General features: G+C 45.2%; 1 protein-coding gene across 2 annotated transcripts in view; it reads right to left on the bottom strand.

Moving 5' to 3' along the window:
• The window catches only part of LETM2 (leucine zipper and EF-hand containing transmembrane protein 2), a 300,248-nt gene that overhangs the window by 208,225 nt on the left and 64,049 nt on the right, over positions 1-27,974 (bottom strand). The window lies entirely within an intron of this gene.

The following is a 27,974-nucleotide window of genomic DNA, read 5'->3' as shown; positions in this document are numbered from 1 at the left end:
CAAACAGAAAATGTCCTACAGTTTCCTTGTGGCCGGGGCACCATCTACAATGATCCGTAGTACTCGTTGTCCAACTTTTCGTAAATGTATTCAATGGCAAAGCACCCACCCGGAACTGATGGTAAAGTTTCCTGTCCAGTGTTTTGGAGATTAAATCCCAGTAAAGTTCACGGGATGAGTCCAACTTAAAGGAAAGGAACCTACCCGTGAGATTGGTGGAGCTTGAGGCATTGACTCTAGTCTGACGAATCGTGGCCCAGTACAGATCTTTAAAAGCTGGTTTAGATGGAAAGGTGCTAGTAGTGGGAGATGTCCAAAGCTGCTCTAGCCCCATATCCGTCAAAGTAGATTTTACCATTTTGAACCATTGGATTTTTCCTGAGCCCCCAAGTGACCTAACTTCAGCTACCTCATTAGCAAATAAGGTAAGTTCAGGGGTTATCCATAAACGCCTCCAGAAAGCAACCAGTCTGAATCTGGCCATCTCATTAATCGGGGGACAACCCATGTCCAGGCAGAGAGGGATAGAAGGGGACGACGGTGGCAGGCCCACCAGGTTACGCAAAAATTTGCATTGTATTTTAAACAAACCCGTAAGGTCCATGTAGCCCCACAGATCTGCACCATATAAAATTGCTGGATTGATTTTGGCGTCATAGATCTTTAGCGCCGGAGAAACCCGCTTTGTGATGGATCTTTTTTGTTCGCTAAGTAGACAGCCGGTGAGGCGGGCAAGCTTTAGATGTTGTGCACCGACTTGAGCTTTCCATCTCAGGCGGCTGTCTAGAGTGACCCCCAAATATGTCATGTTCTCCACTTGGTCCAGTTTAACACCACTCATACTAACTGTGCACTGGACAGGGCGCTTCTTTGTTAGTACCATGAGCTTGGTTTTCCCGACGTTCACCTTGAGGTCGCTGATGACACAGAACTCCTCAAAGCGGTCCAACGCCCGCTGTAGACCGCCGCGTGTTCGAGAGAGGAGAAGGGTGTCATCAGCGAAGATGAGCATCGGGAATCGCTGTCCTGCTAGCATCGGGGCGTCCGTCGGGGTATCCTTAAAAAATTTGACCACTTGGTCAATAAACAATAAAAAAAGTGTTGGTGCAAGAACACACCCCTGACGGACACCTCGGGTTACTGGAAAGTGTTCCGTCACTTGGCCCTGGCCTCCCCATCTCACCCTCGCAAAATTGTCCTCATGCAGTTTGATTATTAGGACAAGTAACTCCTCGGGCATTCCCAAGTTCCTCAGAACTCCCCACAATTTGTTCCTCGGGACTAGATCGAACGCAAACTTCAGATCAATGAACGCTGCGTAGATGGTGCCACCGCCAAGCTGAACCACCTTCCAGTAGATCAGACAGAATCTGAACACCTGGTCGATGGTGCTCGTTCCTGATCTGAAGCCCGCCTGCATTGGAGATAGTATGTCCTCTAGTTCGATCCATCCTTGGACCCTACCCAGGATCATGCGTGCAATGAGTTTTTGTGTTGTGTCGATGAGGCTAATCGGGCGATAGTTACCAGGAATAGACCTACTGCCCTTTTTGTAGATAGGTAATATCTCAGCCCCCTTCCAGGATTTGGGTATGCTTGCACCAGCAGCTATGGAATTGGCCACTTTAGTGAGATAGGGCGTCCACAAGGCGGGGTCGGTTTTGAACAGATCGGCTGGTATAAGATCCATGCCTGGTGCTTTCCCTCGCATAGTAAGGCTTATGGCCAGCTCGACCTCTTTTTCCGAGAAAGTAATGATCTCGGTTTGCATGGGTGAATGTGGTACCATCGCCAGGAAGCTGGGGGGGTTGGGAGTCTCGGCACAGAACTGGGTCGAATAAAATGTTACCCATTCCGCGGGGGACACATGGTTTACAGGGATGCGTGCATCCGGGTCCTTCCCCCACTTGACTATTTCCCAGAACTTGATGGGGTTATTTGACGTGGAAGCCTCCAATAAATCCGACCAATACTTGTCCTCCCACTCCCGTTTAGCTTCCCACTGCGTTTTCCTATAGCTTGCTCTAGCCTCCTTCACAGAACCCATAATCCGAGACTTGACTGCTTTAATGAGTTGGGTGTGGGCTTCCCTACATTTGTTGTTATACCATTTCTTAGGACAGATCGGTATTTTACAGTTTGCCTGGGGCCGTGGTTGTGAGAGCAGAGATTTGAGGTCGGCAAAGCAACGATCATGGAGGTTTATAATGTAGTTGGCCGTTTCGGAATTGTCCCCCAACTGGTCATATGCCAACATCTCACTATATGTGTTGCTAACCTTTGCGTTGACCTTATCCCTTAATGTGACATCCTCCATAATTTTGGACCATTTTAGTCTCCTCCTATCATTGGTTAGGAGGGCGTCCCCAGTCTGTGAGGTACCGGGGTTCTCAGATCTTACTAAACCTGGTATCTTTAATTTTAGGGACAGGGGGTTGTGGTCACTTTCTGGACGGGGAAGTACTGCCATGTCCACCAGCAGAGGCCAGTCTCCTAGCTTTAACAGGATATAATCGATGCGGCTTTTTCTTAACCCGTTATCTAATGTAAAATTCGCTGTCCTGATCTGATTTTGCACGGCCATTAACAGCCCGAAGGCCCCTATTAAGACAGAGAGCCGTCCAATTCACCGCTGCCTCAGTTGTAATTACTGGTTTGATGGTCATCAGGTCAGGAATACCCCATACTGCATCTTCCGCGGAGCCCCAACTGTCCCCTGAGTCAAGTAATGGCTCGAAGGTACAGTTTAGGTCTCCAGCTAGGAGGGTGACATGATCACTATCTAGGTCAACTAGGATGGTATCCAATGTTTCAATCAGGGGAGGGGAGCGGCCTCCTGGCAATCCTCGGGCGTATATGTTAATCAGGATCAAATCCCGACAACCAATCTTACTGAGCTTAATGATGAGGAGATCAGGGTCTTGTACTGTGATTTCTGTGGAATAGAATCCCAGGGATTGTTTCACCCAAATCAGTAGGCCCCCTGAGGCTCTCCCTTTGGCACTTCTAATTGCCGGCTTAAAGAAGTTTATGTATCCCTGCCTAAATGTTGGTTCGGTTGCCCAGGTTTCCTGGAGTAGGATAATATCATATTTATCCATGAACTCCAGCCAGTCGTCAGAATGGATACGACTTTTAACCCCCGCAACATTCCAAGACACAAAGGTAAGTAGTTCTGGGGCGTGGACCACAGAGGGTGCCACCGAGTCCAGAACTACTAGAGTGCCCTGACTGATCTCAGCGTCCCACCCATTTTTGGTGCACCCATTGGTGCTCTGATTTTCCCCTGTCTTCAAGGAAGCTTCCACTTCCCTTAAAGGTGATATGGGAATTCCTACTATTATTGAGGCCCCCATTCGCTCTTCCTCTATAATTACAGGCTCCGGGGGCTTATCGCTCGGCCTCACTGCCAGAGACCCAGGATTTACTGTGGGTTCGATTATGCAAGACCGAGATTGGAGTCAATCGTTGGCCTCAAGATCGAATAATGGGCCAAATTGATTGAAAAGAAATGGGAAGTGCGATGGTTGGGGAGTCCTCGTCGTGGGGTAACTCCTGATGGTAGGTTGACCGTGTCTGGATCCCGTTAGGATACTACTCTGCCTATGTGGGTAAAAGTATGATAAGCCCAGTGTCTGAACATCCCCCTGTCTGGCAAACCTAGCTTTTCTGCTGATCATTTCCACCACCCAGGGGTCCTTAAACGAGATTAAAATGCAATCACCCTCCAGGTCTTTTGTGCCATGGCCCACCCAGTCAACCCTTCTTACAAACAGAATTTCAGTTGGCAAAGAGGGGGGTAGCGGTCGGTTTTTGTTTAACCAATAGGTCACCTTATTGCGCAGGTCGCCGAAAGTCTCCCTCTTGCCAGATGGAAGGGGGGCTACACCAGTCAAAACTATTGTATATTGTGCAGCCTCAATAGGGAGGTCGGCCCGCGGGTTGGTATGCCTGCGATGTTTTTCTATCAGAGGTTTTATGGTGTTACGGTGATGGTTAGCAGAAGGCCCTTGGGGGGGATGCCGGGGAGTATTCAAACTAGGTTGAACCAGAGAGGGTGGTTTAGTTGAGCGGGGTCTAGCAGGGTTTAGGCTATCTGATTTGTCCGTGGGCTTCGTCCTATGCGTAAGTTGAGATGAGACCCCAGTTACGTTGTTTGATGTGGTCTTAGGATCTCCACCCCTCGTTGGTCTGTTAGTTGCTGCCCCAGGGAGTTTATTATTAAGGGAGGTGGAAGTATTTGTTGGCTTGGGGACTGGGTGTGTTGGTTTAGTCCCCCCTTGGCTCGGGCCAGTTAGAGATAGTAGTAGGGCTGAGTTTGTATTTACTACTGCCTCCAGGGTGTCTATTTTTAAAGTCATTAACCTGGTCCGCTCCAGAACAGGTAGTAGGAGATTTTTCATCAGGGCCTCAATCTTAACCAACAGTGATTCATCACTGTTTTGACAGGTGGGACATGGGTCAGAAGATCCTAAAGAGGTGAGGGAAGGGCATAAGACATTGGGAAATGTACTGGGACGTTGTTTATCACTAAGATTACCCATAGCTGGTGTTGTGGGATTGCCGTAGGGATTACCGGTGGTATCTTTTACTTTTAATTTAGGCATTTTGTGTTCTCTCCCCCCCATATGGCTCGTGTCATGCTTTCTCTTCCTTGCTACCATGTTGGTGCCTGCCGAATCCATGTGGGTCGATCTAGTGGAAACAGTCTTTGAAGAATCGGAAGGTGAATGGGGGATTTCTGAGGTATAATCTGACTCAAAGCTAACCTGGGATGCGGTTGCTCTACTTGCCTCAAGATCATCCAGGTGGTGTTCCACATGAACTGGTGTATGTACAGGAGAATCAACCCCCTCACTATCCATATGGACTAAGGCCTCGGTGGTAACTGAGTGGATACAGTTAAAGGCTGCATGAACTTGTGTCACGGGGCTAGGGATCGTGGCCAGCCTACCCAATGAAGAACGCTTTCCACTGAGTAAGTCAAGTGAAAGACGCTTTTCTACCATAGCGATTTCTTTTTCTAGTATTCCTGTGGCACGAGTAATAAAAGCATCTAATGGCCCTGAAACCACACCTTTGGGAGTTTGGACTTGAACTATGCGTGTTTTGCCTGAACGTAATGACATATTTTCTACGTGGCACCAATAGAACAAATTGTAACTAGACACGCTATTTACACAAGATGATTATAATAACATAAAAATCCTCGCAGACAATAAAAATGTTTCTTGAGTCCAGGCGCTCGGGGTTTTAAAATAGATGAATAGAGGTTAACTGTCCCGCCTACCTTGGGTGTATCACAAGAACCAATATAGGGGTTATGGGCCGGGGCCGTCCTCTGCCGTCCTCGAACGGCCCAGTCTTTGCCCAGTCTTCGCCCGGGCTGCGTCCCGCGCTGCGGGAGTAGGTGGTTATGATATAGGGGGCGTGTTGGACGGGGGGCGGGCCGGCAGGGAGAGCGGACCGGATGCTGGTCTCCGTGGTCTCGCAGGGGCTCCTGGTAGTCGGAGTCCCCTGCACACTCGCAGCCCCGCCGAGCCTCACGCCCAGCCGCCTTGGTACTTGAAGGTCCGAGCCCCGCGCACTCCTGTGCGATGCGGCACCCGCGAAGCGGGTGCGGCGAGGTGTAGCTGAAGAACCGGGAAAGAATGCCGCCTGAAAGTGTTTGCCTCCGTGGATACTGGAAAGTCAGAAGTCCCACCGGTAAGAGGCACTGGGCGCCTTAACAGCCCTCAGGTGGACGGGGGGCGGGCCGGCAGGGAGAGCGGACCGGATGCTGGTCTCCGTGGTCTCGCAGGGGCTCCTGGTAGTCGGAGTCCCCTGCACACTCGCAGCCCCGCCAAGCCTCACGCCCAGCCGCCTTGGTACTTGAAGGTCCGAGCCCCGCGCACTCCTGTGCGATGCGGCACCCGCGAAGCGGGTGCGGCGAGGTGTAGATGAAGAACCGGGAAAGAATGCCGCCTGAAAGTGTTTGCCTCCGTGGATACTGGAAAGTCAGAAGTCCCACCGGTAAGAGGCACTGGGCGCCTTAACAGCCCTCAGGTGGACGGGGGGCGGGCCGGCAGGGAGAGCGGACCGGATGCTGGTCTCCGTGGTCTCGCAGGGGCTCCTGGTAGTCGGAGTCCCCGCACACTCGCAGCCCCGCCGAGCCTCACGCCCAGCCGCCTTGGTACTTGAAGGTCCGAGCCCCGCGCACTCCTGTGCGATGCGGCACCCGCAAAGCGGGTGCTGCAAGGTGTAGATGAAGAACCGGGAAAGAATGCCGCCTGAAAGTGTTTGCCTCCGTGGATACTGGAAAGTCAGAAGTCCCCTACGGTTTCGGCATGTTTGCGTTTTCTTGCTTCTGTTCTCTGCCTTGTGAAAAATGCTCTTCTCTGTGGCTGGTTGCTGTGCAGACCTTTATTGGTCAATACCCGCTGTCTCGCGCCCGCTGCTCCCTCGGCAGGACCCCCTCCTCCTGCTGCTCCTGCGCGCGCTGCGGGCTCTCCTCCCCTCTGGCTGCAATATGGCTTTAACGTCAGTTGAAACCAATATGTTTATCATACATTATTGCACCAATAAAAAACATGCACTATGTTTACATAATAAATATGCCATGAACTTAGTCTGCAATTGAGTCCAGTATTACTGTACCCCGTGATCAATGTTACTTCACAAACTACAACACACTTCAAATTCACATATGACTGAATGGATATAGTATAGAAAAGACAAGCAAGGGCTGCTTCCTATGACATTTCATAATGTCATACACACTCTGTTCAAATAACAGGACTAATAGCATGAATAGCACTTACCCAGAAGAGCATATTGAAGAAGAAGAGCAGGAACTTCACAGTACGACTGCCGAAGGAGAAGTCTTCCCCTGGGAGGGTGGCGGCTGACCTCGGGGCCATTGTAGCTGAACAGGAATAGATGTTTTGGGATAGCAGTGGTGGTGGCTGTCAAATTAGGTGCCCATCAACTAAAACAAACTATCAACCCACTTGGAACCTTAAAACCTAAGTATGTGCATTACTACTAGTTAGATCCTTAACAAAAAAACACACACAGTGCCTAGTCAAAAGCAAAGCAGATAGAGGATACAGAATGTGCTCAAGGAAAACTTTCTGAAAGTCTGCTGTGGTCAGTACTTTATTTGTAAAGGAATTAAGAGCCAAGCTCCACATTTCTGCTCATAACTCTGCGGCCAGAGCTAATGAATATTGAGGGTGGCGAAAACCAAGGCTCCATAGTTTTGATTCCACCTCATGCATCTCTAATCCACCACCAGAAACTCTGCCTCGTTATCTCACGCTTTCAGGTTCTTATCATCACTGCTTTGTCCCTTTGTCATTGTCCGTATTTCTCTTTCTCCTCCCTTCCCCTTGCATGTGTTTCCTCTCTCTTGCTCTGGGTCAAAGTCTGAAAACAAAAAATGAGTACTGGTCCCCAAAAATAAGTGCCATCGGGCCACCACCTGCAGCCACCAGTTAAAATTAGACACTGGCTGTGGAACTTGTGACCAGTGGTGGCGCCCTTTCAGATGGGTGATGCAAGCCCCAAGTGCACAATGGAGGTTCCATCAATGAGCCAAGAAGCAAGGCTGGATTTTTAAGACGGAAAAAAATGAGTCGTAGGTCACTGACCAATGCAGGTGAATTTGTGCAGCTTAGATGCTCAGACCTTCTCAGTGCAGGACAGGTGAGAAGAAACAAAGCTACAGACCCTGCATGCTACTGGCAGGTCAGATTGTGGTGTGTAGGTATGTGCAAAGGATCTATTCAAGGGGGTGAAGCGCATATTAGAGCAACTTACCAGTGGCTGTACCAGCTGTAGGACTTTACGTCTCAGAGGCATCCCCTTCTCAACAGAGTTGCCCCTTACCTAGCTGGAAGATCCACAACTCTACACACAAGAAGCACTTTACCCCCCTAAGCCTCCACTTTCTCTATGTAGCATCGTACTAATCAGTAAACGCATTAACAGCTTCCTTCCTCAGTACACACCGACAGCAGCTTACCTCGCTTGAGAAAAAAAACACCACACACGGAGACGCATTCGTCCTTCCTCTTATGCAATTAATATATGTAACAAATAAATAAATTAGCTTGGCCCACCTCTGTAATCTAGGGGCCTCCCTCTTCACCTAGAAGCACACACTCACTCTCCCAGATACACCCCCTCCACTCATGGAATTGGGAAGCACCGTTTCTTTCACTGGCAGCGGACTCCTCCGAACAGCGAAGATGTCCCTTCGGTTTTTGTGCACATATGACACCAATGAACCACGCTGCCGGGCTCACGCAGGAAATGCCTGTATAGCGCCTCCCTCTCCGTGTCTAGGCACCTCTGTCAAGATGTCCCTTCGGTTTTTGTGCCCAAATGACACCAATGAACCACGCTGCCGGGCTCACGCAGGAAATGCCTGTATAGCGCCTCCCTCTCCGTGTCTAGGCACCTCTGTCGCTGTACTAAGCCAGCAACCTCGCTGGACTGGTAGTACACGCGTTCTTCCTTCTCTGAGCGGATTGCCTCCCAACGCTCAGGGGGTCACTGGCTGGGCTCAAGACCTTAACAGCTGATAGAGTTTGTCAATCTGCACTGGCGGTCGGTCTTTGGCCGCCCTTGCCCCGCCCACCTATTTTTGGCGACCGCTCCCCCCTTTCATTCCTCAGGTGTTCAAGAGCTGCCTCATTATCTACATAGGCCGCGCCCCTATCACGCCCTAATCCCGCCTCTTCCACTCCAATTGGCTGTGCCCTGTCATTCATCGTTTCCCTGCGCCCCCACCCCCTTTTTTTTGCTTTCAGTTCTACAGGTCTGTGCGTCACGTCTTGCAAGCTTTTAACATTTTATGTCCCGCCTCGTTACCCTCTATTGGTAGTTCACTCCACATCGTCTGTCTGAGATGGCAGTTCTTAAAAGGGCTACGACGAGGTAGCGCTATATGGGCTCCACTCTGACATTAGAACTGGGGCATAAAGCTCCCCGAGAAGTACTCTTAGAGGATGGCAAACCGTTCTCTGCACCTACCCACTGCAATCCCGAGATGTCAGCCTCCATGATGACAACAAGTGATAACCGTCACCACCAGTGATTGCTCTTTTAACTGAAAGTCAGACAAGAAACAATCACAGGAATGCCAAGGACACCAGAGCAACTGGAGCTGATCCGGTGACTGCCCCTGGGTGCATTTCTGCATGCTAATGCAACGCTAACAAGTACATACACAGAACCACCCCCGAGTCGAACGAGCAACTGCACATGCACTTCCGAGCGGGAGGGGGGGGGGGGGGCGGGAAGCGGAAGGGGGGCGGGAATGGACCCGAGCCGAGCTCCAGAAACAAATCACTTTCACACGGGGAGGGGGGCGGAACGGACACACGGGGAGGAGGGGGCGGGAAGGCAAGATGAGCAACTGCACATGCACTTCCGAGCGGGAGGGGGGGCGGGAAGCGGGAGGGGGGCGGGAATGGACCCGTGCCGAGCTCCAGAAACAAATCACTTTCACACGGGGAGGGGGGCGGAACGGACACACGGGGAGGGGGCGGAACGGCACAGACGACATGAGACGCAGCAAGCACTTACCAGAGGAAGACTTCTTCCGGCGGCGGTCGGCCTCGGAATGACAAAAGCAAACACGGACGACAAAAAAAAAGAAACCCCGCCCACCGCCCGATGACTACACAGAGGGAACGCCCATGGAAAAAATCTCGGGAACGCCCCCGAATCTGGTCCGTGAATGACGGACAGATCTCTGTTCCAATGGCTAGCCTCCATTTATGGAGCTAGCCAATGGAACAGAGGGCGGATTCAAGTGTCCCTTACTGAAAACTACAGATTTCTCTGGAGGCGGAGCTAAAGCTCCGTGCTCCAGGCGAAACCTAAAAAGGAGGTGTCGCAGGATGACATGCCAGACCTGACGGACGATGACTGGGCGGAGGCGATATCTAGTCCTCGGGGCGCCGTGGTAGCCTCCAGATTAGGTCTTATTCAATTTAGGTATGTTCACCGCGTCTATTACACACGTCTTTGTCTCTGGAAGATGGGAGTTGTGGCATCCCCTCAGTGCTTACGCTGCGACAGGGAGGAGGGGACACTTCTCTACAAGGTATGGAATTGCACAGCACTGCAACTTTTCTGACGTAGGATATCGACATGCCTTAAAGAGATGCTGTCCTGGGACCTTCCACGCGATCCCCAACTGTTTCTGCTTCATAGCACGGAAGACATAGGTGGGAACCGATATAAGCAACACCTCCTCTTTCTCGACCTTACAATCGCTAAACGGGATACTGTACAGTTATGGAAGGGAACTTCTCCACCAACAATGGGAAAGTGGCGTAGAGAGCTAGACAAATGCATGGCCGCGGAGATGGCGGTATTCCAAGCGAAGGGTTGCCACCAAAAACATAGAAAAATATGGTCTTGATGGGCTACATACCGGGGCATCGACCTCCCTTCTCTTCCCAAGCAATCCCAGTAAGAGTAGCTCCATGGGAGGTTTGGTGGGCCACACTGTATGGTGTGATGTTTTATCTCTTTGGGTATATGTATAGATTCAAATTTGCTTGCCAAAACGGATGGGGTAGGAAAGTCTGCGGACTATGTCGGGCTGTCACCCAAGCGGTACTATAAAAACCTAATAAAATATGTTTTTTACAAAACTTTTTATATGCACAACTTGAAAGTCAGCGAAATAGAGTAAATAAAAAACAAAGTTTGAGAACAAGTAAGAAAGGAGAAAATGCACATGATATGAAGAGTAAAAAAATCGTTTTAAAAAAGGAGAGTTTAACCAGAATACAGAGGCAGTTTAAGAATGTTAGAGTGAGAATGTTCAGCACTAGAGTAATTCACAATCTAAAGACAACTATGAAAAAAGATAAAAGAAGATGAGAAGTTGTCAGACAAAAAGAATGTGTTGAGACTGTAGTTCATAAGACCTTTGCTCTTAAGCGGAAGCTATTTATTTTAATTCTAAACAGAATGAGGACACTGGATAAAATAGTGTTATCTATGAGAACAAGAAGCCAAAAGAAAAGATTTGTCAACAGAAGTAACTTTTAGGTGAATGGAGACCTACTTCTAGTACTGAGCCTTTCTTTAATGAAGAAAGCTACTTCCAAGAGAACACATCAGTGCATGCAGTTGAAGAATATGGATACTGTTATGAGATAAAGGATGGTAGTCTTAGTCCAAAAGAGGTGATGGTACCTTGAACTATATAGGAAGCAATTATGGCTGGTGCAGGTAATAGCGGTGAGGCGGGGTGCGGTGGGGGTGCGTGATATACGACAACGATGAAAAATAAAATGTTAATAAAGAAAAACACGTACCTTATGCTCACCGCATCGCCGACTCGGTGATGCGGTGAGTGTAGGGTAAGTGTTTATTTTATTTTATTTTCCCTCGTCATCGTAAGTCGACACCCCGTCCCACCACTCTTACCCTGCACTGGTCGCAGCTGAGAGGAAGTGATCGCTAAAGAGGGACAGGGAAGGCGTAGACAGGCCCCTGTATATAAATAGGACTGTAACAGTATTTGTAGAGTACGGCAGAAATCTAGTGCTATATTGAGATCTTTCCTTCGTAAGTTTCTAAACAGATGTCTAAAACAGAAAATTGTGGCTTTGCAAGGATTAGATCCATGCAACATAAGAAAATATTCTAATTTACAGGGACACTCACTATCATGTCCATCAAAGAAAGTGTACCAAAGCTGCTTTGATCATTTCAGAATGTTAGCTGTACACCACTCGCAAATGAGAACATTAGTTAGGAGGCTTTACTATGTCAAAACTCCTGCCCTATGTTTATCAATCAATCAATCATAGACATTTGTATAGCGCGCTACTCACCCGGTAGGGTCTCAAAGCGCTGGGGGGGAGGGGTCCGGTACTGCTCGAAGAGCCAGGTCTTGAGGAGCTTCCTGAAGGAAAGGTGATCCTGGGTCAGCCGGATGGGGAGGGAGGTCCATGTCTTGGCTGCCAGGTAGGAGAAGGATCTTCCCCCGGCGGTGGCTTTGCGAATGCGTGGTACGGCGGCGAGGGCGAGGCTGGTCGATCGTAGCGCGCGGGTGGGCGCGTAGAAGGTCAGGCGGTTGTTGAGGTACTTGGGGCCCAGGTCGTGGAGGGCCTTGTGTGCGTGGGTGAGGAGCCTGAACGTGATCCTCTTGCTGACGGGGATCCAGTGCAGGTCTCTCAGGTGGCCGGAGATGTGGCTGTGTCGGGGGACGTCCAAGACGAGTCGTGGGGAGGCATTCTGAATGCGCTGGAGTCTTTTCTGAAGTTTGGCTGTGGTTCCGGCATAGAGGGTGTTTCCATAGTCCAGTCGGCTGGTGACGAGTGCCTGGGTGACCGTCTTCCTGGTTTTGGTGGGGATCCATTGGAAGATCTTACGGAGCATGCGCAGGGTGTTGAAGCATGATGATGAGACGGCGTTGACTTGTCTGGTCATCGAGAAGGAGGAGTCCAGGATGAAGCCTAGGTTGCGTGCGTGGACCGTTGGCTTGGGAGTGGTGCCCAGGGCAGGGGGCCACCAGGAGTCGTTCCAGGCAGAGGGCGATGATCCTAGGATGAGGACTTCTGTCTTGTCTGAGTTCAGTTTCAGGCGGCTGTTCTTCATCGACTCGGCGACGTCTTTCATCCCTTCGTGCAGGTTGGTTCTGACGGTGGCGGGTCGTTGGTGAGGGAGAGGATCAGCTGGGTGTCGTCGGCATAGGAGATGATGTTGAGGTTGTGTTTGCGTGCGATGGCTGCGAGAGGGCTCATGTAGACGTTGAAGAGGGTTGGGCTGAGTGATGATCCTTGTGGTACGTCGCAGATGACTTTGGTGGCTTCGGATCTGAACGGGGAGAGGCGGACTCTCTGGGTTCTTCCGGCGAGGAACGAGATGATCCACTCCAGTGCCTTTTCTTGGACTCCGATGTTGCTGAGGCGCTGCACTAGGGTGCGGTGGCAGACAGTGTCGAACGCTGCAGAGAGGTCCAGGAGGATGAGGGCCGCTGTTTCCCCATTGTCGAGCAGGGATCTGATGTCGTCAGTGGCTGCGATGAGGGCGGTCTCGGTGCTGTGGTTGGCTCGGAAACCGTACTGCGAGGGGTCGAGGGATCCGTTCGTCTCGAGGAAGGCGTTTAGGAGAAATGTTTAGGAGAAATGAATAGAGCTCTTTTGCATGGTACAGTAGCAGAGGTAGAAAAAGTTTGCGATTATGTTCAGTTTAGTTTATTTGGTCCTGGAGAGGAGTGTAGGGAAAATGAATACTTGGTATCTGCAGGTATAGCGGAACAGGACATACATATTAGTGTTGATAACTTTTTGATGATGATCAACTTTATTGGTTTTTAAACGAGGAAAACCAGCAATAATCAGGTGTAGCAAGGTACAGCAATTGTAGAAAGTCATCACATTACCCATACAGACAAGGCACCTGGAGTACATAGTTACGAAGGGAAAACAATATAAGACCTCGCACTTGACACACTGTCCCTCAAAGGAGGTATTATCAGTCCAGTAATCCCAACCATTTTCCCCATACTTTGCCATACTTCGCCGAGCACCCTTTAGCCGCATACATAGGTTTCTCCTGTGCTGCACACCAGTCTACCCCTCTATGCCATTTCGCCATAGTAGGTGAATCAGCATTTAGCCAGATAGCAGCAATATCCCTCTTGGCCACCATGAGGTCTGGGTTTAGAAATAATTTATCGGATCTGGTCCCGTCCAACCAGTCTGTGATTCCCAGGAGCATGGTTAGCGGTCTGTGCAGGACCTCCCAGCCCAGAAACTCTGTAAGTTCGGTCTCTATTGAGTTCCAGTAGCGTGTGATGTCAGGGCAGGTCCATACCATGTGGAAGAAATGTGCTTGTTCTTGGTTGCAGCGTGTGCATGATGCATTTGGTCTTAACCCTGCACTGTGAAGGCATTTTGGTGTTAGGTGTGCAGTATGTAAATAATACAGTTGAACCAGACAGAGCCTAGTGAAATTGGGAACCGTTTTGGGTGTCATCAGTGCATTTCTCCAGACTCTCACCCGCTCGAATGCCACGCTGCAGATTCCTCCTGTGCAACGAGCGGGGCCTGACACCTAATGAGCCACCCAGCCGCCGATACCGCGCTGTCTCTACATGCCACCCCAACTGCAAATGTTAGGCTGGGCAAGAACCTCACAATCCCTAAAAATATCACACGGAAGTAGCTCCTGCCTCGCGTTCCCTCAACAGCCATACAATTGCATAGAAAACAAAAGTAGCAGCCCACACACTATACTCGCATGCTAGTCTGGCCATGTCTGCAACTAGATGGCACACTAAGATACTTGATACATATGCTCTTGGTTATTTGATGTCTCTTTTGTTTTGATTTATTATTTACTATTGTTGGATGCGGTTGAATAGTTATAGAAATTAATATCTAGTGAATGAACTTGACATTTGCATGTACACTGATATATTTCCTTATGGCATGTTATGTGATGCAATTCAAAAGTTGGATCCAAATGAAAACTGCATTTATCTGTATGCATTGATGTTCTTACGCATTACTCTTGCTGCCATGGAGAGGCGTACTAAATACCTTCACTCTGGCCCTCGATTGGAGATGACAGAATGTGCGGACCATAGGAGCCCAAGGCGATTTGTATACGTAGATGCAGCCTTACACCCCAGACATGAACGATACTGAAGTAATGTGAAGGAAATGTTTTGATTTATATGTATAGTGTTATGGTGCAAATGATATTGTTGCCAAAGTGATATGCATCGATGCTTGTAGACTGATGTACCAAAAAAAGATAAAATGCAATAAAGATATTTTTTTTTTAAATCAGTGCGTCTCTCCAGTCCTCTTCCTCCAGAGGTCCAGTCCAATCCTCCCATTGGTCCCTAAGTCGGTGCAATGTGTTGGGAGTATTGTTTGTGAGATTCCAGTAAATAAGGGAGATCCCTTCCTTCCCCAAGTTACCTGTCATGGTTTGCGCCTCGGTGGGCTATATTCTGGTAGCATGGTGCCGTTGGATATGTGGGTGTGGAGTGCGTGGCGCAGCTGCAGGTATTTATATAGGGAATATCAGGTTTGTGGGTCTTAAAAAGTGCGAATGCGATCACCGCCCCATATGTCACCAAGTTGCGAGATGCCAATAAGATCCCAGGCTTTGAATCCGTTTCAGCTGCTGACTTCCCGGAGCCAGGAGCCATGCCAGAGTGGTGTGTATTGGGTTAGTTTATTCGAGCATTGGGTGTGGCGCAGGGAGGCTCACCAGGCCAAGACAACTCCTAGTGTCACCATAGGCAAAAGTCTAGGGATAGGTCTCCTGTACACCATCTCCTGCATCCTGGGTAGGCCCAAGATATTCAATTCTACCCTGTATGCCGGGTCCGACCAGCCACCGTTGAACCAGTCGTATGCCGTGAGTAGTCGGGTAGCCAAATACTATTAGTATAGATAACTTTTAAGAAGAGATTAGAACATATAAGTTTGTTTAGAGAAACTGAACTGTGTTTGTATATATTGTCAACGCACTCACTATAACATTCAAACTTGTTATGTGGTTCTGTCTTCATAAACTGAAGAAGAGAACAGAGATATTTGGCAAGAATTAGCAGCTTATTTATAGGCAGAGGAAAGTTTTGATTGTTTCACATGACAAATTATATGTAAGTACTGTTATATTGAGTTGGAGGATAATAAAATGCCAGCTAGAGCAGTCCACAACAAGTTAGAATTGGTTCCAATCCCCAAAGAACTTTAAGATCTAAATTTGTATGAATAAATTCTTATACAGTCTTTACATCTATTCCAAGCTATAGTCCGTATGAAGCCAAAGCCAGGGAAGTTACCACCAACAGAGTTAGACCAAGCATTTGCAATGTAATGGGTCTCGACATTTTTGAGAGTTAAGAGTTATTGGCATTGTAAATGACAATGTCCTTTAGATATGTGTTTTGGTTTGGTGTAGTGGATGCATGAACATAGACACAGCTACAGCATTGCCTAGAGGACTTAGTATGAGGAATTACCAGTGGTACTAAAGAAGCAGCTGTAACACTGTTGAGAGAACTTAGAATGAGAAATTACCACTGTGATCAGAGACACAGCTTCAGCACTGCCTAGAGGATCTAGAATAGGAGAGTTACTGACGAACCCAGACAAGCAGCTAGCTACACTAACTAGAGGACTAAGAATGACGAATTACCACTGAGACCTGACAAGCACCTGCAGCACTGCCTAGCATACTAAGAATGGGAACTTTCCATTGGAAACAGAGACGCATCTTGTGGGACTATCTAGAGGACTAAGAATCGGGAATTACAACTGTGACCAGAGACACAGCTGCAACACTGTCTAGAGGAAATAAAATGAGGAATTACCACTGGGAGCAAAGAAGCAGCTAGCAGCACTGGTTGGAGGACTAAAAATGATGAATTAACACTGGGGCCAGAGACATAGCAGCAGCACTGCCTAGAGGACAAAGAATCAGGAATTACCACTAGGACCAGAGAAGCGGCTAGCAGCACTGGCTAGAGGACTAAGACTGACAAATTACCAGTGGGACCAGAGAAGCAGCTAGCAGCACTGGCTAAAGGGCTAAGAATGGGGAATTACCACTGTGATCAGAGAAACAGCTGTAGTACTGTCTAAAGAACTTAGAATGAGTTATTACCACTGTGACCAGAGAGACAGCCTCAGCACTGCCTAGAGGAATTAGAATGGGGAATTACCACTGGAAATAGAGACACAGCTAGCGGCACTGCCTAGGGGGGATTAAGAATGGGGAATTACCACTATGACTAGAGACTCAGCTGCAGCACTGTCTACAGGACATAAAATTATGAATTACCACTGGGATCATAGAAGCAGCTAGCAGCACTGTCTAGAGGACTAAGAATGAGGAATCACCAACAGGACCAGACAAGAAGCTAGCAGCACTGCCTACAGGACTAAGAATGAGGAATTACCACTGGGATCAGCGAAGCAGCTGCAGCACTGCCTAGAGGACTAAGAATGGGGAATTACCACTGGAAATAATGACACAGCTAACGGCACTGCCTAGGGGACTTAGAATGAGGAATTACCACTGGGACCAGAGAAGCAGCTAGCACCACTGTCTAGAGCACTTACAATGATGAATTACCACTATGACTAGAGACACAGCTGCAGCACTGCCGAGAGGACTGAGAATGAGGAGTTACCACTGGAACCAGAGAAGCAGCTAGCAGCACTGGCTGGAGGACTAAGACTGAGGAATTACCACTGGGACCATCGACTCATATGGAGAGGAAGTGAAAAGTGCGGTGAAAAATTATATTATATATTTTATAAGTTTCATGTAGCGCTGAATACACCATTGTTGATGTCAGAGCTCTTTACACACATGGCAGTATGTGTACAAGGTACCCTGTTTTAGACAGGTTTGTTTATATAATGGATAAAAAGAAAAATCAATCAAGAGAGTGAAAAAGCTACTCCCTGATAGTTAACATTAAGCAAATCTTCAGAGCACTGAAGGGAGAAAGAGAATGTCAATTTAAAGGAGAGATTTTTATTTTCTTGTTGGAGGTTAGACAGAAACCGCTAGATTGATCTTTAAACCATATGGCGTGTTAAAAAATGTTATATATTATTAATAAATGTAATAGAGGTATATTTTCTTATGTGTTCACAGACAAGTTATTAACGTAAACTTCCCTTAGAGCATATCACTAAATTACCAGTTTATTCACCAACAAGAAATCCTTGAAATGTGCAAACGTCATCCAGCTTATCTCTGAATAAGCCACTTAGCAAAGACGTGTATGCAGGCTCTATTCTTATGAATCCAAACTAACAACAGTATAAGAGTCCGTATTCGCCCAGGATAGGGTAATTATATGTCAAAAGTAAAAACCCTTTTGTTTTGTAACACTCTTTAGGCAGCTAAATTGGCAAACCTAAGATAAAAATCTCTTTACAAATGCTGATCAAGCTATGACTGTGCTGACCTACAAAATTAACACCAGAAGCCATATCAGGGAACGCAAAGCCTGGTCAGCACACCAGAATAAAATACCTCACGTAAATGACCAGTTTAGAGCTATACGGAAGGGCTCTTATGTAGGACAGCCGGGACGTTTGTAAGTGCTTGCTTCACCCTTTCCTGCCCGGGGTGCTTGAAAGAGATATTAAAAGCACGGTTTCATTACGATAGTGCGGTCATGTCCATCCATCCTGCCTTATGTCCAAGCAATCTTTGCAACTCGTTTTACTGCGAGCTGGATTTATTCAAATAGAAAATTGCTCTCCTTGTGTTTTTTTTTGGGGGGGGGGGGGATCACAAAGCACATTACAAGCACCCCCTATAAATGCTCCCTTAAATTATACACTGCTTATATAAACTCATGTGTGTCATAACCAGCAGTTTATCTAATAATGGGTGGTAACCCAGACACTGCAAAGCAGATTCAACTTTAACTTTCATACCGGTTAGTGTGTATAGAAAGAAGCTGCCATTTCATTGAAAAAAGCGTGAACGCAGGACATATTGCTTACAAGGGCAGTTTGACTTGTTTAATGTGCAACATGAGAGAAAACGTATGCTACAACTAAAACGCTTCCCTTTCAGTGACGAGTGAACCAAGTCAAAAGCAGACAGTTTACATGCCATCGCCTCTCGAGATCAGATGGGTTGTGGCAGTAACACAATGTCACAATTTCAAATAAAAAAAGCAGACAGATTAAGGAAGTTGTGCCTCGCAAGTAGAGCATCACACAGCAAGGGGCACTGACACTTTCAAAGCCCAACTGCAGAGCATAACGTGTATGTTTGAGCTGATGTCAAGGCTCACCTCACTGCCCTCCATATTCTCTGTAGCCATCTTCTGCCAGGGACCAGCAAGCTGCTCCTGCGGCAAGTTGGAGCTTTGCAGCTGAAATTGCTGGCAAAGAAGCACGAAGACAGTGCAGTCCCCTCCCACCACTCAAGAGTGGAAGGGAGGGAGGGCATGACTAACCTCACAATGGAGAATAGAGGGACATCCCTGGGAAAGCAGGCTTGCTCGCGACAGCTCATGTAAGCGAGAAAAATAAAGCATCTGCAATGTAATACGATTCACATTACTGAAAGTTTGAGCTATTGGCCTTGCAATATTGCAACACTAATAGCTCAACCGTTTAGTAATGAGCGACCGATTGCTCTATTTTGTCAATATTATATGTTTTTAGTAACCAACGCTGCACAAGCGGCGTGCTGCTTACGAGAAATGTACAACATTGAAAACATACAGTTTTGTGAGCCGTGCCGATTAAAAGAAGGGCGCGGCTCACCAACCTCTATTTTTTTCAATATTGTAAATTTTTTGTAAGCTGTACAGCACACTGCTTGTGCCGCACTGCTTATTAAAAGTATATAACATTGAAAAAATTGTTTGGCTACCCGCACGAGAGCAAAGAAAGGCACAGCAACATTGTTTAGGATCAAGGTGTGCCTCGCTGCTGCCAACCGTAGCTAGGATTAACGTATTAGTGAAATAGTGCTCACAGAATGTAAATAAAACACATCGAGCAACAACACAGTAAAAGGTCCAGTACTCATGGGAGGTTACAAATGCAGATAAGGCGGTATTAAGGATGGACTACTAAGCCTATTCACGAATCAAAAGCAAACATTCGGAAAGGAGAGTAAGAGGAGCCAATTGAAAAGATTGGCAGGAAATTGGGCGGAGCTTCAATTCCATACCTCAATACAGCATGTCTCGAAGAGACAGCGCAAGCGCTGCCTAGGCGAGACCTAAAAAGGCCTTAAAGGTAGAGTTGTGTACTTGACATTTGATTTCAAGCAGCATATTGAAATTGTAGGGTTGCAGAGAGATCTGAAAGAAGCACTTACTTTTTTAGTCAAGGGTGTCCCTATCAAGAGTTTTATAAAATATGGAAGGAGTTAGTGCATGTTAGTAAAATAATGAAAGCAACATTATAATTGGTACAAATAATATTTATTATAAAAATGTAGATGCTCTTCAAGATATAACACATATGGAGGGTGACACATTGCCATCAAGAGGTCAGATTGAAAAGGTGGATAGATCCCGATCAGAAGTAATTTATGAACACTACAGTATCCACCCTCTGCATTCTAAAGGGGTTATTGGTCATGATATTGATCTCAATGTTCAATGTTATCTGCATCTCTTTCTCACAGGAGTGGATGGTAGGTATGTTGACAGGCCTGTACAGATCCCAGCAGTTGAGTACAGATCAACTAGATTATACACAGAGGATCCTAGATTTCGCCAGTGTATTCCCTATATATTTTACCTTTTGTTTGAGAGTGACTTGTCAGGCCTATCTTATCGAGTAAACCACATTCTCAAGGCAGGAGTGAATCTGCAAAATATCCGAGCAAGGGGATGTGTTGACAAAGTTCAATGAAAAGATGAAAACCTGGAATACAACTTTATTAAGTTGGTGGTGTGACAACATGACACCAATAAATATTGGTATTGTTGTCATGGTGAGCAGAAAATCATGTTGAGAAACCTCGGAGCACCTACTTGGTTTCTAACACTCAGCTGCGCAGAGTATGCATGGGATAATCTGCCTGAATTCCTGCGAGAAGCAAACTCAAACATAAAAGACACCAATCTAAAGACACCAGGAGAACTTTGCTTGCTGGACTCTGCAAAAACAGATATTTTGACCACAGGTTTCAAGCGGTGACGGCTTTATCTACAACTAAACGCATCCTCCTTTTGGTACAAAGAGTACCAAGCTAGAGATGCTCCCCATATTTACATGCTGTTATGGGTAAAAGATGCCACGAAATGTAGAACAGACACTGGTGAGTCTGTCTTGTCTTTCATACAATAGTTTGTGACATGCGCCATCCCAAAAGACGGTGCTGACAAGGGCTTGAGGCAACAAGTTCTATGGTTTCAAACTCATAGATGAGGGACGTACTGTTGTTGAAAATACAGAAGAAAAGGAACATTTTACACAAGATGTCGTTTTAGATTTCCACAACCTGTCATCTCAGATGGGAGAGTTAACAGTTTTTTTCTGCAGGCAGACATATCCTGACATGGAAATACATACATCCTTCCAAAAAATACATACAACCCGAGAAGAACAGATGCTTCCAAGTGTATCAATGACTACAACTCTGTGATTCTGAAGATGCTGAATGCAAATATGGATCTACAATTTGTTGCAGACAAGTCTATGGCTGCAGCTCGCTATGTTACTTCATATATAACAAAATCAGAGAAGCCCATGATGAAAGATGTGGAAAAAGATTTCTGCAGAAAGGAGTCTGACCAAGAAATTGAAAGGTTCGTTTGAAAATGCTTTCTTAAAGAGAAATAGGAACCTATGAATGCTCGGTAAGGTTGTGCTCGGCTACTTTGTTCTCCAAGTTAAGAGGAATGGTGTGGGCAAGCCTAGGCCTTGCAAGCAGTCAAAATAGAGTATTTAAGTCTTTCCCAGAAATACAGTACCTTGCAGAATTTGCTCCCAAAAGTAGAGTCATTCTGAAGATGAACTTGCTGGATACATACTACTCAAGAAGGAGTCCTTATCTTCAAAATACGTGTCTCTATGAAGTACTGCACTACTATACTTATAGAAGTAATCTAACTGAAAACGTAGAAGTATGAAGATATACAGTACTTGGATGTGACAGTTGTTTGGTGAAACACAACAAAGGGAACCTAATTAACCGGTGAAAGCTCAGTTGCCAAACCCTAGAGAAAAGAGAGTTTTTCTATTTGGCACTTCAACAATTGTTCAAGCCATGCCGTGCTGAATCAGATTTACTTGGACACTAAGACTGTTACAAAGACTTTTTCTATGCTGTGAAAGACAGCATTGAGTGCTCAGTCTTTTCAACCACCTGCAAATGTAGAAAGATGAGATTGAACAGGAAGAAACCATCACTGCTGAGATAGCAAAGGAGAATTCACAAAGCAGCCAAAGGTCTGCACCAGCGAATCAAGATCCTCATGGAGAACCAACTATTCAAAATGAAGCAGCTATAACTATGAATAAGGTAGAGATTGCAATGCAGCAAGCAAGAGAGTAAACTGTGGATTTCAAACACTTAGAACAACTGAACAAATGAACAAAAATAAATTTACAACGAAGTTAAAGATAAAATAGAGCATGGACTTCTCCATGAGAGGAAACAGTGTGATTGTTCTTTGTACAAACCAATATTGCTATACATCAGTGGTCAAGCTGGCACTGGAAACACCTTCCTAATTAAAGTTATCCCTGGTTATCAACAGGAGACTACAGAATCAAATTTGTCATGTGTAGTAACATCACCAACAGGCAACAGTATTAGCTGCACATAACATTAAAGGGATTATTTTACATTGCTTACGAATGCTATCTACTGAATGTGACAAACTGGAATACCAGACACTACCTGGTGAAGCTTGCCATGAGGTCTCAAGAGTATTGAAGAAACTGAAGCTTTTAATCATTGATGAGGTCAGCATGGTATCCAACGTAATGCTTCATGTCTTCATACACTTAAGAATGCAGCAGATTTTGAGAACAAACTGCGAAAATCTCACCCCCGTAAAAAGACAACCTGTTTTCAAAACACTTGTGCATAATGAAACAAGAAATTCTATATGGTGTCTTGGCAATGTGAATATTTGGTTAAACTTTGAATACAGGTAACTAGTGAAAGATATGAGTCAAGCATCTGATGTAAATTATACAGATATACTGAAGGACATTAGAATACAAGTTCTGACACAGGAGGGGAAACGTGCTTTGGAAAGTCGATTTATGAAGAAACTATTTCCATCTAATATCACAGAAGCTGAACTAATGCACTATTTCATTAAAGAGCAGAAGTCTAATCTATAGTTTATTTAATATCAACACTTGAAGAGTGCACCAAGTTAATGAATAATTACTACAACTGGAGAAAGAAGATATTTTGTAAATTACAGCTATTGATAAAATTGAACATCAGGGATTCACAATACTTACTTCTCAGAGATACACTGCAAGCAAAATGTAATGCTTTGGCGAAGTCTGTATCGAGATCTGCAGGATTAGAAAAGCCTTTACGTGTGAACAAAAGCTGTTGAGTAACTTTGCGCTGTAATTTAAATGTTGAGGAAGGGTTAGTAGGGTTAATAAATGGTGCAATGGGTAACATAATTGATTTTATTAATTTACCAAACAGAGATGGGGTTAAATAATTGGCCATAAAATTTGATGAGATTGATGGCTTGAAGCAGATCGGATGTTATTTGCACGTTTTATGCTAGTGAAAGACATATGGGTGCCGCCAGCAGTTCTTACTGTCTCTAGCTGTAACTGTCCATAAATCACATGGTTTAAGTGCAGATGCAGCTTTTGTTAGCATTAGAAGTACTGTATTTAAAAAAGGAATGTCACTGTAGCATTGTCGCAAGTTCAAACATTGTCTGGTTTGTTTTTGATTGATTTTGATGAAGAGAAAGTTAGTGCTAATGCAAGAAGTGTAAGAGAGTACAGTCGGTTAGGAAGTGCATAAGCTTCTCATTTAGGCCAATACCCTGCTTATGAGAAACTGATAATCTATCCTAAACGGAATATTACAAAAGAGTGTACAGATAGTAAAGAAAAAAAGGACAGAAGGACAATCTAGAATCTGTTAAGAAGAGAAAACTAGAAAATGACAGAGATATTGTAGGTTACCAGTTGGAAAACAGTTCAGGTGCCATCTGCTATGGAAATGTTGCTTTCAATATTAATTTGCCACATCTAGTCAACCAAATTGCACAAAAATGAGATAAGAGATTGTGCTCGGCACAGTATCACTTGCTGCAAAGTTTACTGACGGACAGAAATATGACTCATTCAACTTCGGGTATTCAAAATCTTTTAAATATATGTAGTGGATCTGTAATATTTACTCTCAACCGTCATCAAGATGCCCAAGATTTTATTATGGTTATGTTCGGAGTTTTAGAAGAAGATGATGTAAATATTGATGATTTATTCGGCCTGAGTTGCACATGGAACAATGTTTGTGATTATTCACCTACCACTAAAATAGATTCTGAGTGTTTTCTCTATTTAAAATTACCAGATTCAAACAGTGTGCCTTTTGACAAATCGTTGAAGAATGCTAACCAAAATATGATCTGCCCAAACTGCAGATCAGATGTTATCTCTATGTTAATCGTAGCAAGAACTGGAAAATGCCTTATACTAATGGTACAACAATGCAGAGCATATGGTTCCAAATTGGAAAATTAAATTACAAATTTCAAAGCTGGACAAATATACATTTTGGGAAGACCATCTTTTACCTCAGCTATGATCTTTCACAAAGTAATTAAAACAACCTCTGGATACTACACTCAAAGAGTGAAAAAGGATGGATGGAATGTAATGACATCAACCTAAAATTCAAACCAAAACTTCCTTTCAAATTACCAAACTCTTATCTTTTCTTTCTTCAACATAAGTTCTAAGGAGGAATTGTGGATAAAAAAGTGCTTCCACTAGGGGTGGGCGGAATTTGCGTAGTCGCGCTACGCAAAGCTCTGCGAAATTGCTTGTTCCGTCCGTTCGCGTGCTTTTTTCCTGTTCACGAATGTTGTTTGCGTGCTCGGGGGCAAATATCTTGCGAACACGCATTTTGAGAGCGCGAACAAGCAAAAAGTTCCACGAAGCCGCAGATCGCAGAATTTTTGGCAATTCCGCGTTCTCTTCGGAAGGCGAAATTACCCAATTTCTGCGATCGAAGCGGAATTCACCACCCAGGCCTAGCTGCCACATGGTTCATCAGTCTTTTAGACATTATTCAGCCTATTGGGTGTAATGTCTTTAAAGTCTTCCTCAAAATTCAACAGTCCTATTATCTTCCACAAAGGAGTTAATAACACATATATATACTACACTGTGTTAATAAAGTTACCAGGTGTGATGTTTTCAAAAAGATCTTCAAAATAATTTTAGAAATATTTTTAACATAGGTTTGTTTACATTACCGTAGTAAGTCTAGAAAAAGCAACACATTTATGGGTAGTAGTGATTGCAATGCATAGTGTCACTTAATTATAGTAATGTACTGCACAGTTATATATATATTTTTTGGGCAATCCATTGATTGTTTTTTCCCCATCAGTCGAGGTTGATGCTTCATACACACTATAATTTATGGTGAAGAAGTATGAAAGCTGAGAACAGTAAAAAAGGGAAAATTATATTTTTACTACTTTCTAATACTGTGGTATAGTATAAGTAATGTGTATTGGTATGATTCTGTAATTTTGAAGATCAAATATTTACATATATTTATGTTCTTTTTCCATATCGGCTGCAGTTGAAAGTCACTAGATGTCTCAAAAGACTTTTTCTACCACAGATATATTGGATAGAGATATCCATGCAGAGTGTCTTTAAACATCAATTGTTCTTGCACTAACTTCCAGTTAGTTTGTGTAATAGAGCAGATTTACAGTCAACATAAAGTGTTCCTGCAACAATTTCCTCTTAGTTTGTTTTGCCTATTTTCTAATTAAAATGTCAGTGTAATAGAAAAGATTTACAATCAGTCACACAACTCACTCACACATGCAGTTACACAGCCAGTCACTTACACATGCAGCCTCCCACACAAGCAGTCACTCACACAGACACTCACATACCTTATTATTTCACTCATAGTGAACACACTGCCACTCATTCACGCAAACAGCCACTCACACACCCATTTACTCATCCATACAACCACTCTTTGACAACATTTGGTGGTTGTATTTTCGTACTATTGCCATAGGATTGGCAGCTCTGATGGACATTGTGGAGAATCCTTCACTAAATATATCCATTATGAGCCCTGACCTATTTGGAAATGCAGTGCAAGGAATCGCTGGATTTTATGACTAACGTTGAGCAGCCTGCATTTTGACAGAGTCCAGCTACGGGTTACCTAGGAGACAAGCTGGTGAATACCCTGGATCTTGTACTTTTTGTCAAGCTTGGGTGCCGCTCCCACATCTGTGGCTGGGGTCTGTATCAGTTTACCTAACTCCTGCCAGATGTGATTCACAGGAGGTATAGCTCTTAATTGTCTCCTTGCCGGCTGTTTGTTTATACATACCTTATGATCCGGATATAGGAACTAGATGCACCTTTTGTATGGATCATCTGTGAAAATTCACTTGCCCACACAGATTACATGCCTTGAACAGGCTACTGTTAGATTTTTTTCATTTCCACTCTTTTTTTATTTTATATTTCTCTAACCCTTTTAAAAAGGTGGTGGTGAATAGAAACTACACCCCACGTAAGAAAAAGTTTTAAAGAAAATGTCTCAGGTAAAAATATACTTATCCGAATTGAAGTGGGAGAGAAGCTCTGGAATTTCCTTTCACGTGAGGTGTGGTAGTTCAACTCTTTTACAATGAGATGAATGTGCTCATAAAGAGGCACGGCCCTGGGCCTAGACAGGCAGGTAGTGCCTTGTAATGCTATGTAAGAGTTACAGAGAGACTCCCACTTCGAAGACTCGGAATGATTCAAGCATGTGAATCTATGAAAGATCAAATGCTGGTGAAAGGACTGAGCAAACATTGCACTTTTACAAATATGGAATTGGATGTTTTAGGGCCGATGAACAAAGGCATGTACCACGTTTAGGAGTGCACCTGTAGAACTACTTCTAATTCTCATAATTGCTTTGGTGAATCAGTTTCATCAGGTACACGTAAATACTTCACTGGGTAGTATTAAGTGTATAGGCATTTCACAGGTGTTATCATCTGCTATATTTCAGGAAATAAGCACACCTAGAAGCAGAACATGTCTGTGTACAAACATGCACTCCCACTACATTGTCAACAGGATACAGCAAGCAATATAAACTGCATGTAGCTGAAGACAAGATGGGAGCTGACATACTATCACTGAAGGATTCTCTGCACCACTGTCATCATCTGTAATTTGTGCTTCAATCTCTCCATAGACCCCCAGATCCTTAGACAAGCTACTGAAGCCTTGACACGGAAAATACCCAGTGGTCAATGAGAAAAGTGAAAGAAAGTTGAAGACATACCCGACACTGGGTGAGTAATGATCTCTGAAAAAGAAGGTGGGTTGGCACCAGCTACATAGGGCTATGCATGAACAAGTGTTGAGAGGACTATGCTGAGAATGGGAAGCATATGTCTGTTAGAGGTCTATTAGATAAGGGTGGGACAGTTGGTTTTGCCAAGTCACCAGAAGAGATGGCGCACAGAAAAAGAAAAGGCTAGACTCCCTCTCTCCTGCGCCAGCAGCTCGAGTCATAGGGACAAGGTCCTTAAATGTGTCCACGTGCCCATAATTCTTGAAGAAAATTATTAATTCTTCTGTGTTCTATGCTCCTTTCACTACTGGAACATGTACCAAATGTGAACCCCACTGAGGCTGAGCTAACAGCAAGGAATCATTGGAGGCAACCAACAAGGCATACTAAGTGCGAGGTATCGAACACTGACAGACCAGTTCAAGTCACAAAAGGCTAGACAAGTCCTACAGCCAAACCTTTAGCACCCCGTGGAAGGTTCTAACTCTTAAGCCTAGGTCCTATCAGAAATGGAGCAGACAGGTCTGTCGCTTTCAATGCCCTTTTAAGGTGAAGCCATGCAGGTAAATATTTCTATTGATTAAGGAATGTAACAATCCTTTCAAAGTCTGCGCTTGGGTAGATCTGTGGTTATTCAATCCCTTCATTTTTAATGTCAGATTTCAGAAACTCTCAAAATAAATTAGGTTATTCCTTTCCATCCACCTTCTGGAATCCATCACCACAGGCCACAAACCCTCTTCCAGGAAGGTTTGTGTTTGAAACCTCTATGGCTAGTCCCCTTCATGGACAAATGAACTGTAGTTTGAACCAGTCCTATACAGTTCACAGCTCAAACTCTGATCCTTCTGTTACAGACACTGCTACCTTCTAGCTCTAGTAAAGACATATGGATGGCTCTTTTGTCACTACATTACACCAGCAGTTCTTAA

This window comes from Lissotriton helveticus, chromosome 11 (genome assembly GCF_964261635.1).
Source record: "Lissotriton helveticus chromosome 11, aLisHel1.1, whole genome shotgun sequence".
Taxonomy (NCBI): Eukaryota; Metazoa; Chordata; class Amphibia; order Caudata; family Salamandridae; genus Lissotriton; species Lissotriton helveticus.
The sequence above is the reverse complement of the archived record's forward strand: the minus strand, read 5'-3'. Positions and strand labels throughout refer to the sequence as shown.